Source organism: Schistocerca americana, chromosome 5 (genome assembly GCF_021461395.2).
Source record: "Schistocerca americana isolate TAMUIC-IGC-003095 chromosome 5, iqSchAmer2.1, whole genome shotgun sequence".
Classification (NCBI taxonomy): domain Eukaryota; kingdom Metazoa; phylum Arthropoda; class Insecta; order Orthoptera; family Acrididae; genus Schistocerca; species Schistocerca americana.
This window is the reverse complement of record NC_060123.1, coordinates 389,954,743-389,973,162: the sequence shown is the minus strand read 5'-3', so window position 1 is coordinate 389,973,162 and position 18,420 is coordinate 389,954,743.

The window sequence follows — 18,420 nt, the reverse complement described above, 5'->3', positions numbered from 1 at the left end:
CAGGTCAGTTAAGAATATACATTACGTGACTTTAAAAAAATGCAGTAAATGAAGCAGGCAAAAAGGAATACAAACGCCTCAAAAATGAGATCGACAGGAAGTGCAAAATGACTAAGCAGGGATGGCTAGAGGACAAATGTAAGGAGGTAGAGGCTTATCTCACTAGGAGTAAGATAGATACTGCCTACAGGAAAATTAAACAGACCTTTGGAGAAAAGAGAACCACTTGTATGAATATCAAGAGCTCAAATGGAAACCCAGTTCTAAGCAAAGAAGAGAAAGTAGAGAGGTGGAAGGAGTATAAAGAGGGTCTATGCAAGGGCGATGTACTTGAGGACAATATTATGGAAATGGAAGAGGATGTAGATGAAGATGAAATGGGAATACGATACTGCGTGAAGAGTTTGACAGAGCACTGAAAGACCTGAGTCGAAACAAGGCCCCGGGAGTAGACAACATTCCATTAGAACTACTGACGGCCTTGGGAGAGCCAGTCATGACAAAACTCTACCATCTGGTGAGCAAGATGTATGAGACAGGCGAAATACTCTCAGACTTCAAGAAGAATATAATAATTCCAATCCCAAAGAAAGCAGGTGTTGACAGATGTGAAAATTACCGAACTATCAGTTTAATAAGTCACAGCTGCAAAATATTTCCGCGAATTTTTTACAGATGAATGGAAAAACTGGTAGAAGTGGACCTCGGGGAAGATCAGTTTGGATTTCGTAGAAATGTTGGAACACGTGAGGCAATAGTGACCTTACGCCTTAACTTAGAAGAAAGATTAAGGAAAAGCAAACCTTAGACTTAGAGAAAGCTTTTGACAATGTTGACTGGAATACTCTCTTTCAAATTCTAAAGGTGGCAGGGGTAAAATACAGGGAGCGGAAGGTTATTTACAATTTGTACAAGAACCAGATGGCAGTTATAAGAGTCGAGGGGCATGAAAGGGAAGCAGTAGTTTGGAAGGGAGTGAGACAGGCTTGTAGCCTCTCCCCGATGTTATTCAATCTGTATATTGAGCAAGCAGTAAAGGAAACAATAGAAAAATTCGGAGTAGGTATTAAAATCCATGGAGAAGAAATAAAAACTTTGAGGTTCGCCGATGACATTGTAATTCTGTCAGAGACAGCAAAGCACTTGGAAGAGCAGTTGAACGGAATGGACAGTGTCTTGAAAAGAGGGCATAAGACGAACATCAACAAAAGCAAAACGAGGATCATGGAATGTAGTCGAATTAAGTCGGGTGATGCTGAGGGAATTAGTTTAGAAAATGAGACGCTTAAAGTAGGAAAGGAGTTCTGCTATTTGGGGAGCAAAATAACTGATGATGGTCGAAGTAGAGAGGATATAAAATGTAGACTGGCAATGGCAAGGAAAGCGTTTCTGAAGAAGAGGAATTTGTTAACATCGAGTATAGATTTAAGTGTCAGGAAGTCGTTTCTTAAAGTATTTGTATGGAGTGTAGCCATGTATGGAAGTGAAACATGGACGATAAATAGTTTGGACAGGAAGAGAATAGAAGCTTTCGAAATGTGGTGCTACAGAAGAATGCTGAAGATTAGATGGGTAGATCACGTAGCTAATAAGGAGGTATTGAATAGAATTGGGGAGAAGAGGAGTTTGTGGCACAACTTCACAAGAAGAAGAGTACAGTTGGTAGGACATGTTCTGAGGCATCAAGGGATCACAATTTTAGCATTAGAGGGCAGCGTGGAGGGTAAAAATCGTGTAGGGAGACCAAGAGATGAATACATTAAGCAGATTGAGAAGGATGTAGGTTGCATTAAGTACTGGGAGATGAAGAAGCTTGCACAGGATAGAGTAGCATGGAGAGCTCAGGACTGAAAACAACAACAACAACCACTTTAATTTACCAAGTAATATATTTTAAAAAGCAATTTCTACAGTTGTAATATGTGGTTTTTAATCTGATTTTATAGAGAATAAGACTGAACGTATAAAAGACCTCGACATTTACAATGTTAACTACTGCAGATAATAACGTGGTTATTCAGTAGTAGTAGTAGTAGTAGTAGTAGCTTTATTCATCCGTAGATCTCTCTTTACAAGGATATAGGACAAGTCGAAGTATTTACAAATTTAGATCAATTTAAAATAAGTCGTATACACGCATGTTTACAGACTTCTAGTTAGAGACAATTATTAGATTTACTCCTCGTTTACAATACTTTTTTTACAAAGAAGTTATTAAATAATGTAATGCCACATTGTTCACTCATATCTCACTATCAGTCACTGCATACACTATACAAAATTGTTTCATAACATTTCACTCACTACACACACACACACACACACATACACACACACACACACACACTGGTGATCTCTGGGCCATTTTCTGTACCGCAACTTCCCATTTGCTATCCTGAAAAGCTGAGTCAGCATCCCTCCATGAGTGAGATGTTGAGCTCACAAAGAGGAGGAGATATTAGTATTGTGCTATGCGTAGCTTGTGGGTAAGTATTTCTAGAAAGGAAAAAAGAAGGAAAAAACATGAAGTGAAGGTGTTACGTGGAATGTTGGATGTTTCATAATCATTAAAATTATTTATTTGTATAACTTTTTTAATCAAACTCCTACTCTGTTTTAGCTAAGTAATCGTTCGACGTATAAAATGTATTGTATAACAGGTACTTTTTAGGTGCCGTTTTAAATAAGTGTATCTTTGAAGTTTCTTTAATCTCTTTTGGTAATTTATTGTACAGTTTTATTCCTTGGTAGAAAATGCTGTTTTGAGTTTTATGTTTATTTTTTCTTAGTAAATGTAAATTGAGTCTATCTCTTGTTGCATGGTCATGGACAGAGCTGTTTGTGCAGTATTTATCAATGTTATTTTTGATGTGTTCAACTGACTGGTAAATGTATTCACATGGAGCAGTTAAAATCCCCGGTGTTTTGAACAGATCTTTACAATGAGCTCGACTAGTATTTTTGATTATTATTCTCATGGCTCTTTTCTGGAGTTTGAAAACTGCGTTCATATTTTGTGCATTTGTTCCCCAAAAAAGAATTCCATAGCTAAGAATTGAGTGCACATATGTATAATATGTAACTAAAAGACACTGCATGTTACACACTTATGATAGGATTCTAAGGGCATAACCTACCGATGACATTATGTTTGCAAGTACCATTGTGTGTTCACACCACTTCATCTGAGAATCAATATTCATTCCTAGAGATTTTGCATTTGTTACACTTTATAGAGGTGCCATCTACGTTTCCGTAAAGAATTTTTGTTGTAATAACCATGTTACATGGACATCATTATGTATTCTTTCCTAGTTTATATTACGTACGAGAACTTATTCTCTTTATGTAATTGAATAAAGGATTAGCGACCACATTCAAATTCATTAATGCGGGAACAAGTAGCATCAAAGTTTAGTACAACAGAAGGTATAAGTCAAAATTGATCTGTGCAGCTGTCAAACTATTCAAATGAAGCACAAAAGTTGTTATGCGTTTTGTACACCAGGCATTTGCCAACTGACAACGGCATCTTTCCCACATCTGGTGTCTTCAGCGCAAGTATAATAAGATTCACGCTTTCTAGTATCGTCCCTTTTTAACCTAAGTTCCCAGTCATTTGTAAAAATTTGTATTCGTGAAGCACGTGTATCAATTATGGCATCGCTCTTTGGAGTCACTGTCTGTGTATGTGTGTGTGTCGGCGTGTTCTGTGAGCCCAGGTGGTACTTTATAGTGGTTTCTGCTCCCGGAGCAGCCGTTCCTCGACCACGGGTCTAGCAAATAGCCCCTCCGGTGCGATAGTCGCAATTCTTTCCCGTCGAGCGCCGCGACCACAAGAGCACGTCCTACCCCGATGCGCCGCGGAATGGGTTTTTAGATTGGGTCCATCCTAGGCTGCTATTTGCTTGATGGTAGATAAGTGCTGCTGACGGACGCGCGCAATTCTCCACGGTGTTCTTCGGAAACGGTTTCAATGTGATGTCTCCCCAGTAGGAGATAAATTACGTCTTCGTCCTGTTTTATTAGGAACTAAAAAAATATGTTAAAAATACGAGATAGAACTCTGGAATAGATTTATCTCGTGTAGACAAGATAAACACAGCTTTTAAAATAAGTAATGGCAGCATTTGAAGCATATTGTCAGTGCATTGGGGAGGATTTCGGTGTATTTGCATTATTAAAGAACATTAAGGCTAAGATACACGTGGGGGTTTTTTGCTCGCAGATAGTGCTCGCAGAAGTACTAGAGGTTGCATTTTCGCTGATAGTTACTGTCTGATAGTTCCTTACGAGTACTTTCTGCAAGTCTCTAAGAGCCTTGCGATAGCATTTGTCGACAGTGTTTACGCGCAGCATGGTGGTCAGAGTGTCTGTGGAAGGTAACAGATCGCTCTCCGCGAGATTTTTCTGTGTTAGTTCTGGGAGTGAAGGAACAGGTTGCGATGGAAGAGCGTCGGGCTGCGGCTGCCCTTTTAATACTTTTAATGACCAAGAATAGACGTAAATAAAGATGCTCGTGTTAGATGAGAGAGCGGATTAGGATGTGGGATTATTTTGGAGCATGCAAGAATGTCACTGTAGGACTTTTGATGGAAAATCCACAACAGTATCAAATTTTACGACAGTGACAGCGATAGAGATGGAAGATAGTCATAATTGGACCCAAAATTGGCATTCCAGATAATATTATGCGTAAATCTATTAAAGATATTTCTAGCATCGGCTACCTTTATTTTCTTTCATATCTGGTAAAGCAACAATTACACAAATTTCATCTTAATACCCACAAAGGTTTAAAATCTAAATAGGACGGAGATCTGATACATTTGTTTGAACGTTTTTAACTGTATTGGCTTATGGAACCACTCACAAAATTCTCGAAGGCCTTTTCTTCAACACCCAATATAATAATACACTGAAGAGCCAAATAAACTGGTACTCCTGCCACTGGAAAGAACTGACACTATGAATCCTGCAGGGCTGTCCATAAATCCGCAAGAGTACGAGAGGGTGGAGATCTCTTCTCAACAGCACGTTGCATATCTGGGGAGTTTGGTGACTAGTGGTAGGGTTTAAACTCAGAAAAGTGTTCCTGGAGCCACTCTGTAGCAATTTTGGACGTATGGGGTGTCGCATTGTCCTGCTGGAATTGCCCAAGCCCATCTGAATTCACAATGGGAATGAATTAATGCAGGTGATCAGGCAAAATCATTATGTACGTGTCACCTGTCAGAGTCGTATCTAAACGTATCAGGGGTCCCATATCACTCCAATTGCATACGCTCCACACCATTATGGAGCCACCACCAGCTTAAAACAGTCCCCTCCTGACATGCAGGGTCCACGGATTCGTGAAGTTGTCTATATACCCGTACACCTCCATGTGCTCGCTACAATTTGAAAAAGAAGACTCGTCCAACCAGGCAACTTGTTTCCAATCATCAACAGTCCAATGTCGGTGTTGACGCGCCCAGGCGGGGTGTAAAGCTTTGTGCTGTGCAGTTATCAAGGGTACACGAGTGGGCCTTCGGCCCCGAAAGCCCATATCGATGGTGTTTCGTTGAATGGTTCGCACGCTGAGAGTTGCTGATGGCCCAGCATTGAAATCTGCAGCAATTTGCCGAAGTGTTGCACTCCTGTCTCGTTGAACGATTCTCTTCAGTCGTGGTTGTTCCCGTTCTTGCAGGATCTTTTTCCGGCCGCAGGGATGTAGGATATATGATGTTTTACCGGATTCCTGATATTCACGCTATACTCGTGAAATGGTTGTACGCTAGAATCTCCTACCTCGGAGATGCTGTGTCCCATCGCTCGTGTGCCGACTGTAAGCCACGTTGAAACTCACTTACGAGGGCGTTTTGAAAAGTTCTCTGAATCACCACGAGAGGTCAGCACTAGCGCAACTAGTTTTTCACGTGATATTCATTGAACTGTTGCCTGTAAAGAAGTGCAACGTCAGTGCTGTTTGAAGAAAGCTGTGGCGGTGACGTGGCTCTGTTGTTGTTTCCGCTTAGTGATATGCGAAGATGGAAAAATCGAGATTCGAGCAGTGATTAATTACTTCGTAAAGAAAGGCATGAAAACGAAGGACATTCAAGCCGCTTTCTAGAATACACTGGAGGACTCTGCTTCTTCATATTCAGCTGTTGCCAAGTGCACAAATGAATTTAAATTTGGTCGGGAGAACTTAGATGATGATCCACGCAGTGGTCGGCAGAGACGTGTGACTACTCCAGAAACCATTGCAAAATTGCACATAAAGGTCATGGAGGATCGCCGATTGAATGTGCGTGAAATTGCTCACGCTTGTCAGATGTCATCTGAAAGGGTATATCACATTTTAACTGAAGAATTAGAAATGAAAAAATTATCTGCAAGATGGGTACCGCCACTCTTGACGCTGCATCAAAAACGAATGCGAATGGACAGATCGGAACAACGTTTGGCCCGTTTTAGGAGAAACTAACAAGATTTTTTGCGCCGGTTTGTGACCGAAGATGAAACTTGGGTGCACTACTGTAGCCCAAAGACAAAACAACAGTCAAAGCAGTGGAAACATGCTGATTCCCCACCACCAACGAGAGCAAAGACAATTCCTTCGGCAGGAAAGGTCATGGCATCAGTTTTCTGGGATGCGAAGGGGATTCTGTTTGTAGATTATCTTCCCACTGGGCAAACAATTACTGGAGAATACTATACTAACCTCCTGGACAAATTGCAACGAAAGATACGCGAAAAAAGGCTAGGATTAGCTAGGAGAAAGTCATCTTCCATCAAGACAGTGCAAATGAATGAAAGCATAAAGGAATTGTAATTAGTTTGTCACTTTCTAAAAAAAAAAGTAAGCGGGAAATAGAAAAAAATGGTTAGCGTCGCGTCTTCTTAATTTCGCATCCCCTATAAAAAAAGAGAGAGAGAGAGAGTGGTCAGTGCATCTGCCTACCATACAACAGGGCAGGGTTCGATTCTCAGGCAGATCGGAGATTTTCTCCGCTCGGGGACTGGGCGTTTCGTTGTCCTCATGATCAATTCACCACCATCATCATCGTCGTCGTCGTCGTCGCCCAGTGTGGCGTCGCCTTAAAGGACTTGCAACTCGGCGGCCGAACTACCCCAGGTGGGGTCTCCGGAAAACAGTGCCACGAAACCATTTCATTTCTTATCGTCCCACTGGCGTCCCTCCAGCACTGCGTTTCTAACTGCCTGTCAAGCTCTGAGAAGGTGTACACCATACAGGAATAAACAGTTGAAAAACAATCATGACAATCCGACGAACAAAGTACTCTCCTGAAAGATTCCTTTTTCTTTTCAACGTTCTTTTGTAAGCAAAGAATTAAATCAAAAGGACAATAAGTCCAAGAACAAATTCAGTTGTTAATTTGCATATGAGAAATTAATCATACGTGTGTTACAGAAAACCTGTGGTGACATCTGAGTGCTATCTTACAGTTTTTGCACAAAGCTTCGTTTCCGATGAAGAAAAAACATCATGATGTTGTGGGGGAAAAAAGAAAAAAGCAGGTGGCGCAGTGCGCAGCGCATGAGTGTTATCTTCTCATATTAACGTCCGATCGAGTCTCTTTGGTGGCGTATTTTTCATTTTCGTTTATTAATTCTTTATAACATGCCTATGATGTTTTAATGTGTTATTTTCTGCGTAGCATTGTTGAAGCCTAGAACTTTCGAAATAGGTTAACTGGTCGTGCTGTTCTTTCAGGAAATAAAACAGACCATTTCTTCGCTCAGGAACGTGCCATGGTCATATACACTCCTGGAAATGGAAAAAAGAACACATTGACACCGGTGTGTCAGACCCACCATACTTGCTCCGGACACTGCGAGAGGGCTGTACAAGCAATGATCACGCGCACGGCACAGCGGACACACCAGGAACCGCGGTGTTGGCCGTCGAATGGCGCTAGCTGCGCAGCATTTGTGCACCGCCGCCGTCAGTGTCAGCCAGTTTGCCGTGGCATACGGAGCTCCATCGCAGCCTTTAACACTGGTAGCATGCCGCGACAGCGTGGACGTGAACCGTATGTGCAGTTGACGGACTTTGAGCGAGGGCGTATAGTGGGCATGCGGGAGGCCGGGTGGACGTACCGCCGAATTGCTCAACACGTGGGGCGTGAGGTCTCCACAGTACATCGATGTTGTCGCCAGTGGTCGGCGGAAGGTGCACGTTCCCGTCGACCTGGGACCGGACCGCAGCGACGCACGGATGCACGCCAAGACCGTAGGATCCTACGCAGTGCCGTAGGGGACCGCACCGCCACTTCCCAGCAAATTAGGGACACTGTTGCTCCTGGGGTATCGGCGAGGACCATTCGCAACCGTCTCCATGAAGCTGGGCTACGGTCCCGCACACCGTTAGGCCGTCTTCCGCTCACGCCCCAACATCGTACAGCCCGCCTCCAGTGGTGTCGCGACAGGCGTGAATGGAGGGACGAATGGAGACGTGTCGTCTTCAGCGATGAGAGTCGCTTCTGCCTTGGTGCCAATGATGGTCGTATGCGTGTTTGGCGCCGTGCAGGTGAGCGCCACAATCAGGACTGCATACGACCGAGGCACACAGGGCCAACACCCGGCATCATGGTGTGGGGAGCGATCTCCTACACTGGCTGTACACCACTGGTGATCGTCGAGGGGACACTGAATAGTGCACGGTACATCCGAACCGTCATCGAACCCATCGTTCTACCATTCCTAGACCGGCAAGGGAACTTGCTGTTCCAACAGGACAATGCACGTCCGCATGTATCCCGTGCCACCCAACGTGCTCTAGAAGGTGTAAGTCAACTACCCTGGCCAGCAAGATCTCCGGATCTGTCCCCCATTGAGCATGTTTGGGACTGGATGAAGCGTCGTCTCGCGCGGTCTGCACGTCCAGCACGAACGCTGGTCCAACTGAGGCGCCAGGTGGAAATGGCATGGCAAGCCGTTCCACAGGACTACATCCAGCATCTCTACGATCGTCTCCATGGGAGAATAGCAGCCTGCATTGCTGCGAAAGGTGGATACACACTGTACTAGTGCCGACATTGTGCATGCTCTGTTGCCTGTGTCTATGTGCCTGTGGTTCTGTCAGTGTGATCATGTGATGTATCTGACCCCAGGAATGTGTCAATAAAGTTTCCCCTTCCTGGGACAATGAATTCACGGTGTTCTTATTTCAATTTCCAGGAGTGTAATATGACTCAAAACACGCAGTTCCGTGGCTACGTTTATTTAATGCGTACATGAGTACAGCAAAATATGTTACCAAGAATTGGTAGTGTACAAACTGTGAAACGAGTACTCTCGGCCTTCCCGACATTGTCGGTATACTTTTCCGTGTCTGACAGCTATGGCGAGGGGCTCTGGAGAGATGGTGGTTGTCGACTAGTTTGATGTGACCAGCCACGAATTCCTCTCCTGTGCTAACCTCTTCATCTCAGAGTAGCACTTGTAATCTACGTCCTCAATTATTTGCTGGACATATTCCAATCTCAGCCTTCCTCTACAGTTTTTGACCTCTACAGCTCCCTCTAGTAACATGGAAGTCATTCCCTGATTTCCTCATTTTTTTATTTATTTATACGCCACGTTCCGTAGGACCAAATTGAGGAGCAAATCTCCAAGGTTATAGAACGTGTCTGTACATTAAATTACAACATAAAAGTAATAACAGATAAAAATAAAATGTTTATGAACCCGAAAAAAGCCAGTCCATAAATTTATGTAAACGCAATCAACAATACAACAAGAATCAGCTTAATTTTTCAAAGAACTTCTCGACAGAATAGAAGGAGTGACCCATGAGGAAACTATTCAGTTTAAATTTGAAAGTGCTTGAGTTACTTCTAAGATTTTTTAATTCGAGCGGTAGCTTATTGGAAATGGATGCGCCAGTATACAGCACACCATTCTGAGTAAGAATTAAGGAAGACCGATCCAAATGCAGATTTTATTTCTCCAGAGTATTAACTGAGAGAAAGCTGCTTATTCTTCGGAATAAGCTAATATTGTTAACAAGAAATGACAGTAAGGAATATATATATTGATAGGCTAATGTCAAAATACCCAGACTAGTGAACAGGGTCGACAAGGGGTTCAAGAACTTCTAACACTTATTGCCGAACCGCCCGTTTTTGAGCCAAAAATATCCTTTTAGGTTTGGAAGAGTTACCCCAAAATATAATACCATACGATATAAGCGAATAAAAATAAGCAAAGTACACTAATTTTTGTGTCGAACGATCACTCACTTCAGATACCATTCGAATAGTACAAATGGCAGCATTTAGTCTTTGAGTAAGATCCTGAACGTGGGCTTTCCACGACAGTTTACTGTCTATCTGAACACCTAGAAATTTGAACTGCTCAATTTCACTAAGCATATGCCCATTCTGTAAAATTATGTTGAATTATGTGTTAGAAACTGTAAAAACTGAGTCTTACTGTGATTTAGCGTTAGTTTATTTTCTACAAGCCATGGACTTATGTCATGAACTGCAGTGTTTGAAACCGAGCTAATGTTGCACACAGCATCCTTTGCTACCAAGCTAGTGTCATCAGCAAACAGAAATATTTTAGAGTTACCCATAATGCTAGAGGGCATATAATTTATATGAATAAGGGATAGGAGTGGCCCCAACACTGATCCCTGGGGCAGCCCCCCCCCCCCCCCCTCCCAACTGTATCCCACTCAGATTCCACATCACAGCCATTCTCAACATTGTGAATAATGACTTTTTCTGTCTGTTGCTAAAGTAAGAGGTTCCAATTGTGAGCAACTCCCTGTATTACATAATGGTCCAACTTATGGAGCAATATTTTGTGATCCACACAATCAAACGCCTTAGATAAATCAAAAAAATATGCCTAGCGTTCGAAACCTTTCGTTTAACTCATCCAGTACCTCACAGAGAATCGAGAATATAGCATTTTCAGTTGTTAAACGACTTCTAATGCCGAACTTTACATTTGATAGCAAATCGTGTGGTATAAAATGATCAATTATCTTTACACACACAGCCTTATCGATAACTTTAGAAAATACTTATGACATAGAAATAGATCTAAAATTGTCTACATTATCCGTTTCTCCCTTTTTATAAAGTGGCTTTACTGCAGAGTACTTTAATCGTTAAGGAAACTGACCATTCCTAAGGGATGTCCAATGATCCTGTCCCTTCTCCCTATCAGTGCTTTCCAAATGTTTCTTTCCTCTCCGATTCTGCACAGAACCCCCTCATTCCATCAGTCCACCTAATTTTCAACATTCGTCTGTGTAGCACCACATCTCAAATGCGTCGATCTTCTTCTGTTCCGGTTTTCCCACAGTCCACGTTTCACAACCATACAATGCTCCACTCAAGACGTACATTCCCAGAAATTTCTTCCTCAAATTAAGGCTGATATTTGGTATTAGTAGACTTCTCTTGGCCAGGAATGCCCTTTTTTCCATTGCTACTCTTCTTTTGATTTCCTCCTTGCTATGTCCGTCATTTGTTATTTTACTGCCTAGGTAGCAGAATTCCTTCACTTCATCTACTTCGTGACCATCAATCCTGATGTTAAGTTTCTCGCTGTTCTCATTTCTACTGCTTATCATTACCTTCGTCTTTCTTCGAATTGCTTTCAATCCATACTGCGTACTCATTAGACTGTTCATTCCGTCCAGCAGATCATGTAATTCTTCATCACTTTCACTCAGGATAGCAATGTCATCAGCGAATCGTATCATTGATATCCTTTCACCTTTAATTTTAATTCCACTCCTGAAACTTTCTTTTACTTACATCATTGCTTCCTCAAAGTACGGATTGAACAGTACGGGCGAAAGGCTACATCCTTGTCTTTACCCCTTTTTAATACGAGCACTTCGTTTTTTTGTCCACTCTTATTGTTCCCTCTTGGCTGTTGTACATATTGTATATGACCCGTCTCTCCCTATAGCTTACCCCTACTCTTTTTCAGAATTTCGAAGATCTTGCACAATTTACATTGTCGAACGCTTTTTCCATGTCGACAAATGCTATGAACGTGTCTTGATTTTTCTTTAGTCTTGCTTCCATTATTAACCGGCACGTCAGAATGGCCTCTCTCGTCCCTTTCCGTTTCCCAACGCTAAACTGACCGACATCTAGCGCATTCTCAATTTGTTTTTCCATTCTTCTGTATATTATTCTTGTAAGCAGCTTGGATGCAGGAGTTGTTAAGCTGATTGTGCGATAATTGTCGCACTTGTCAGCTCTTGCCATCTTCGGAATTGTGTGGATGACGCTTTACCGAAAGTCAGATGGTATGTCGACAGACTCACACATTCCACACACCAACGTGAACAGTCGTTTTGTTGCCACTTCCCCCAATGATCTTATAAATTCTGATGGTATGTTGTATATCCCTTCCGCCTTATTTGATCTTAAGTCATCACTACTATATCGTGATCTGAGTCTATGTTTGCTCCTGGGTACACCTTACAATCCAGTATCTGATTGTGGAATCTCTGTCTGACCATTATGTAATCTAACAGAAATCTTCCCGTATCATCCAGCCTCTTCCATGTATACCTCTTGCTCTTGTGATTCTTGAACAGAGTATTGGTTATTACTCGTTGAAACTTGTTACAGAACTCAATTAGTCTTTCTTCTGTCTCATTCCTTGTCCCAAGCCCATATTCCCCTGTAAACATTTCTTCTGCTCCTTCTCCTACAACTGAATTCCAGTCCCCCATGACTATTATATTTTCATCCCCCTCTACATACTGTATTACCCTTTCAATATCCTCATACACTTTCTCTATCTCTTCATCTTCAGCTTGCGACGTCGGCATGTATACCTGAACTATTGTTGTCGGCGTTGGTATGCTGTGGATTCTGATAAGAACAACCCTGTCACTGAACTGTTCACAGTTAACACACTATCTGCCCTACCATCCTATTCATAACAACTCCTACTCCCATTATACCATTTTCTGCTGCTGTTGATATTAGCCTATACTCATCTGACCAGAAATCCTTGTCTTCTTTCCACTTCACTTCACTGACCCTTACTATATCTTGATTGAGCCTTTCCATTTTCCTTTTCAGATTTTCTAGTTTCCCCACCACGTTCAAGTTTCTGGCATTCCACGCTCCAACTCGTAGAACTCTATCCTATCGTTGATTATTCAATCTTTTTCTCTTGGTAACCTCCCCCTTGGCAGTCCCCTCCCGGAGATTCGAATGGGGGACTATTCCAGAATTTTTTGCCAATGGAGAGATCATCATGAAACTTCTTCATTTAGAGGCTACATGTCCAGTGGATACACGATACGTGTCTTTAATGCAGTGGTTTCCATTTTCTACATCCTCGACGTTCATCATTGGTGATTCTTCCGCCTTAGGGGCAGTTTCCCACCCCGAGGACAAGAGAGTGTCCTGAACCTCTGTCCGCTCCTCCTCCCTCTTTGACAAGGCCGTTGGCAGAATGAGGATGACTTCTTATGCTGGAAGTCTTCGGCCGCCAATGCTGATAATCAATCAACGGGATTCGAACCCTGAACCGAAGACGTTTTGATTATGAATCAAAGACGTTATCCCTAGAACATGGGTTTGCCATCTATGCAGAAGCTCTAAACATGGACAGCGCGAGTATCTGAGATCTTGCCGCACTCTCGCACACTGCCAAAGAGCTTTCTCTCAATGCAGTTTACACGACACATAGTGCTCAAAAAACCTCTCAGAGCGAGAAACTCTCAAGTGTATACCTAGCTTTATGACGAGCACAGCGCTGAAAAAAGATTTGTCGTTCAGCAGATATCACGCTAATACTGTGTAACACCTTCTGTATGCTGTATCATGCCCTCAATTCGGCGAAAAAGAAAGTCCACAAGAGTCTTCAGATATTCCACATACAGGTGAAACCATTAATTGAAGATTAGATCCTGTAGACCCACCAGATTTTGGGGATATTAACTGTTATGTTTCATCTCATGCTCCATCAGTCCTTGGCATTTTCTGTGCGATTAAGATCGGATGATTTAGCGGACAAATCGTCATGCGACAGTGTACATGATCGTCTTCATACAAGGAACGAATGCATGACAGCCTGTGAATAATGTTGTTATCTTGGACGATGGTAGTGTCGGTTATCTTGTTTCAAGATCACTTCTGGTATCAGGTTACACCTGATGGATAGGAATTTTACTCCAAGATCACCCTTACACACGCTACCCCTACATTCCTGGAGACTTCCTGCCATGCCCATGCACCTGAGGCAGTTGTATGAGGTAAGTTAAAGATCACCCTCCCTGCACCAATCTCGACCAACAGGAACATTTCCAAAAGACAGGAAATCCTTAAACCAATAGGAACCAAGTTTCCATTCTACTCCCTTTTTTGTAACAAAAATTCGATTGCATGAGCCCCATAAATAGTGGCAAGTACACCACAGTGAAAGGATCACCATGAACAGCCACAATCACCATCACCAGCAGCACTGCCTCCAGCCAGAATAAGAGAAAGAAGACTGCGACATTTGAAAGTAAGTATTTGTCCATCTGTTATTTAATACTATTGTTATTATTCATTTATTATTATATTTGTTTATACTTCAATTTTTTATCAATTTCCCAGCAGTGCAACTTGCCCTTGATACAGTACCAGTGGAACTGCTGGACCAGGACATGCAGGTGTTTGACGTACTATAGTCTGTCACCCCACAGTAGCCTAGAGGTGGTCTTCCTCATTTACTGGACTATTCTGTACTGCCACCACAGCTACAGCAGCAGCAGCTGCTGCTGGAACTCACTCAGTTCACCGAGCTTCAGTGAAGTGCAACCAGAATATTCCTATTCACCAACATATATAACTTGATTGCTGGTGGATCTAAATGCATGAATGTAGGTGAAGCACCTGACAGCGACTTTGATGTACTATTTGAAGTAGAGAACGTTCAAGGTCTTTGTGCTATAGAGCAATGTAAGTTGTATGAGTAGGACTGTCTGTGCAGCGTGATAGGTTACCCTGATAATATGATAATCGAATAAAACCCATCCCATACACCTATTGACGTTCATATGGTTGGAAGGAAGGTATCAGCCGTACATATTTATGGAGAAGTGGCGCTGAAATTAGCTTCAGATGAGAGACGTATTTAAATGAAGCACTTCATAGTTGTTATTTTACGTAATATCTATTTTGTGTTAATGAGCGCTACAGACAGACTGAGTCGCTGGGCTCTGTATGTTAGATCTGCATACTATGACTTTATCAACTATTTGTGCACACATTGTGTAAATAAGAGTCATTTAGAATGTGTATATACGGCTGTCTTCATACAGTGCTTTACATATGGTTACCTTGTAAGTATAAAGTCCATAGAATTTGACTTTATGGATGGAATACCTTTATACTCAACAAGGATCAAGACCTTCTTCATTTTGCAGAGTGATACTAATGAACTGGCTGTATAGCCCAGCGTATTTGTCTAATATAGGGCTGAATGCTGTACAGACCAAATTTAATGTATACAGAAAACATTATTTGTAAAACATAGAAGAAATGAATGGCCGTAAGAATTTGTATCAAAGTATATATGTATACATAAATAAATAAAAATATTTCCTAAACAATTATTCGTATTTTACACGTTATCCCCATCCTATCTTTCAAATGTAACAGCTCACTGGAGGGCAATGTTAATGACTTTCCTGAAAGAAGACGCACATTAAACAATTATCGCAAAAAGTATTGTTACTTACCAAGTGTCTGTGCTCATATGTTAGTCTCAGGCTGTTGTCTCTACCACCGATGCTGCCGACACTGTCATCGATACTGCCATCGTGGGCCGGCCATAGTGGCCGAGCGGTCCTAGGCGCTACAGTCTGAAACCGCGCGACCGCTGCGGTCGCAGGTTCGAATCCTGCCTCGGGCATGGATGTGTGTGATGTCCTTAGGTTGGTTAGGTTTAAGTAGTTCTAAGTTCTAAGGGACTGATGACCTCAGATGTTAAGTCCCATAGTGCTCAGAGCCATTTGAACCATTTGATTTGAACTGCCTTTGTGCCTATGTTGAGAAGCTCCAACAGGTAATGGTCATGAGCCGCCACCACCTTCCACACACGCAACATCCCACACACCTGGGAATTCCAGCTTTGTCTTGCTCCTGATAAAGGTTGAGGCATACCGCTCACCTTACATATGAAAGACATGTCGCCCACACACATATCTTATAGAGAGATAATAGTTGCACTCCATCCTACTGTAACAGTGGCAATAGCGTTCAGGAGTCAAATGTGAGTTAAGAGTTCGTCAATATTCGTGGTCACCTTGGCTTAGTAGATATGATAGCTTCCTAAACAGAAATAGTCACTCCGTTACCATAAACCATCCAATTTACTAAGCTGTGATGAATACAGAAATACTATTTTTAAGAAAGAAAAAAAGTAATACACTGGAAATAATTTTTATCGGTGCCTTTTTACAACCCTCACAGTGCTCTTTAATAGGAGGAGGGCCATCAACCTGACACTGTGCGTTCACATCGTTCTGTTTATAGCAAGTTTCATCACTCTTAGACACTTTGAGGTAACCAGTTAAATCGGTGTAAACTATCACGTATGAGTGGTATAAGCTGTGTTTGATGCAAATAATACTCAACAGCATTTAAACTATGAAGTCTTTCTGTAATTTTCCTATAGATGTCTAAATGCTATTCACACATACTTTTAGGTTCCAGCCACTTAAACTTGTGTAAGGGGCGATCATAAACTTTCTATTGGAGGGTGTTGTTGCAGCGTATATTCAAAGTGTCACAACTATGATGTGCGTATATTATAAGCACCATCATGTAGGCAAGGCATTAGTGTGGCATTCTTGTCCTTCCGACGAGCGTTCAGTAAGTGCAGAAACGTGAATTATGGCTATGTTATTACCAGATCGATCCAAAAAGATTGGAGGACAAACACCAGTAGACACCCATCCCAGATTGCGTGTGTATGAGGCAGCATGTTTGTCGAAAACTATCGTTGTGCAGTGATGCAACAAGTTCCAGGCTGGTCGTGATTCGACACGAGTTGCCGTTCATAATGCTGAAGTTATGCCAACTCAAGTAGGAGACTCTCGAGTACTCGCTCTACATTCCTGATCCCCCCCTACGTTTGTCATTTCGGTCTATTTAAAAGGCCTTGAAGGATCGACGATTCCTGTCGGACGATTATCTGCAACAGGCAGTTACGGACTACTTCACGCTGCAGGACACAGTGTTTTGCCAACCTGTTGTCATCAGTCTGGAAAGACGGTGGGACAGTTCTCTCAATTTTGCTTGATTGGCTTACCTATTCTGGACTGTGCAACCTCCAAACTGGAACATTTTTATCACCCTTTGTAATATGCAGTTGCAAGTTCCTCTTCTTTTCCCTCGTCCAAACAAAAGATCTCCAGCTGAAGACTCGAAACATATTCAGAAATAATTAATTTCAGAATATACAGCATGTGTGGGCTAAGCAGATTTCTTGAATATACCAATGTCACGCCGTCATCATTCTCCTTTAAAATTGAGTTAATGTACGATAGAGCTGCATCAGTGGTCATAAGTTGCAGCATCCGCTCGCTGCCATCAGACAACTTAACGAAGAGTACCATCGGCCTGCATTTATTGGATTTAGCAACAAGGGTCATGACCTTCTTCATTTTGCAGAGTGACAGTAATGAATTGGATGTATAGTCCAGTGTAGTTGTCTTTTACACCCGAAAAGGGTTACGCCGCTGTTAATATTATATATATTCGCAGTGGCCCACAAATCAGTCACTCAGTCAAGCGAGAACTCTCAAAGCGCAAACATGTTGATATGCATAACAACATTCCAAGCTACAAGACAGCTATCATGTAAGTATTAGTGCCGATGATGATGAATAAGAATGTAGTTAAAAATACAGGCTTAAAAAATATTCTTTTGCCTCGCAGGTGATGTGAAGTCATCACAACAGCAGCAGTATGACATGGAAATAATATTATTTAATCTTACCTACAGTTTAAACAACAGTGGCACTGAGCACGTCAGTGTCGGTATAGTACCGAATCGTGAGATCTGTCTGATGATAGTATTCGAAAATCCTCTGTACAATGGTGCCAAAATAATATTTCCCCAGAATGTGATGCATCAATGTAGATTTTTGTTCTTTAATAGAAGCGGTGAAACCACATATGAATTTATCTTTGACTTTAAATTTGACTTTTTGGTTTTTGTTTTTATTTAGATTCCCTTGTTATTTAGCATCACTTTGGTTTAGCTTCAATAATGAAGCGTATTCAGTATCGCTCGTCGTAGAAATTTTAAATGAAACTTGTAAATAGTTAAAACCACAGTGATGGTCTCAGAGATATCTTCGCTCAGCTGTAAAACTGTTAAATATTGTTTAGTCACCCGAAAACTAAAACGATTCCTTAATTT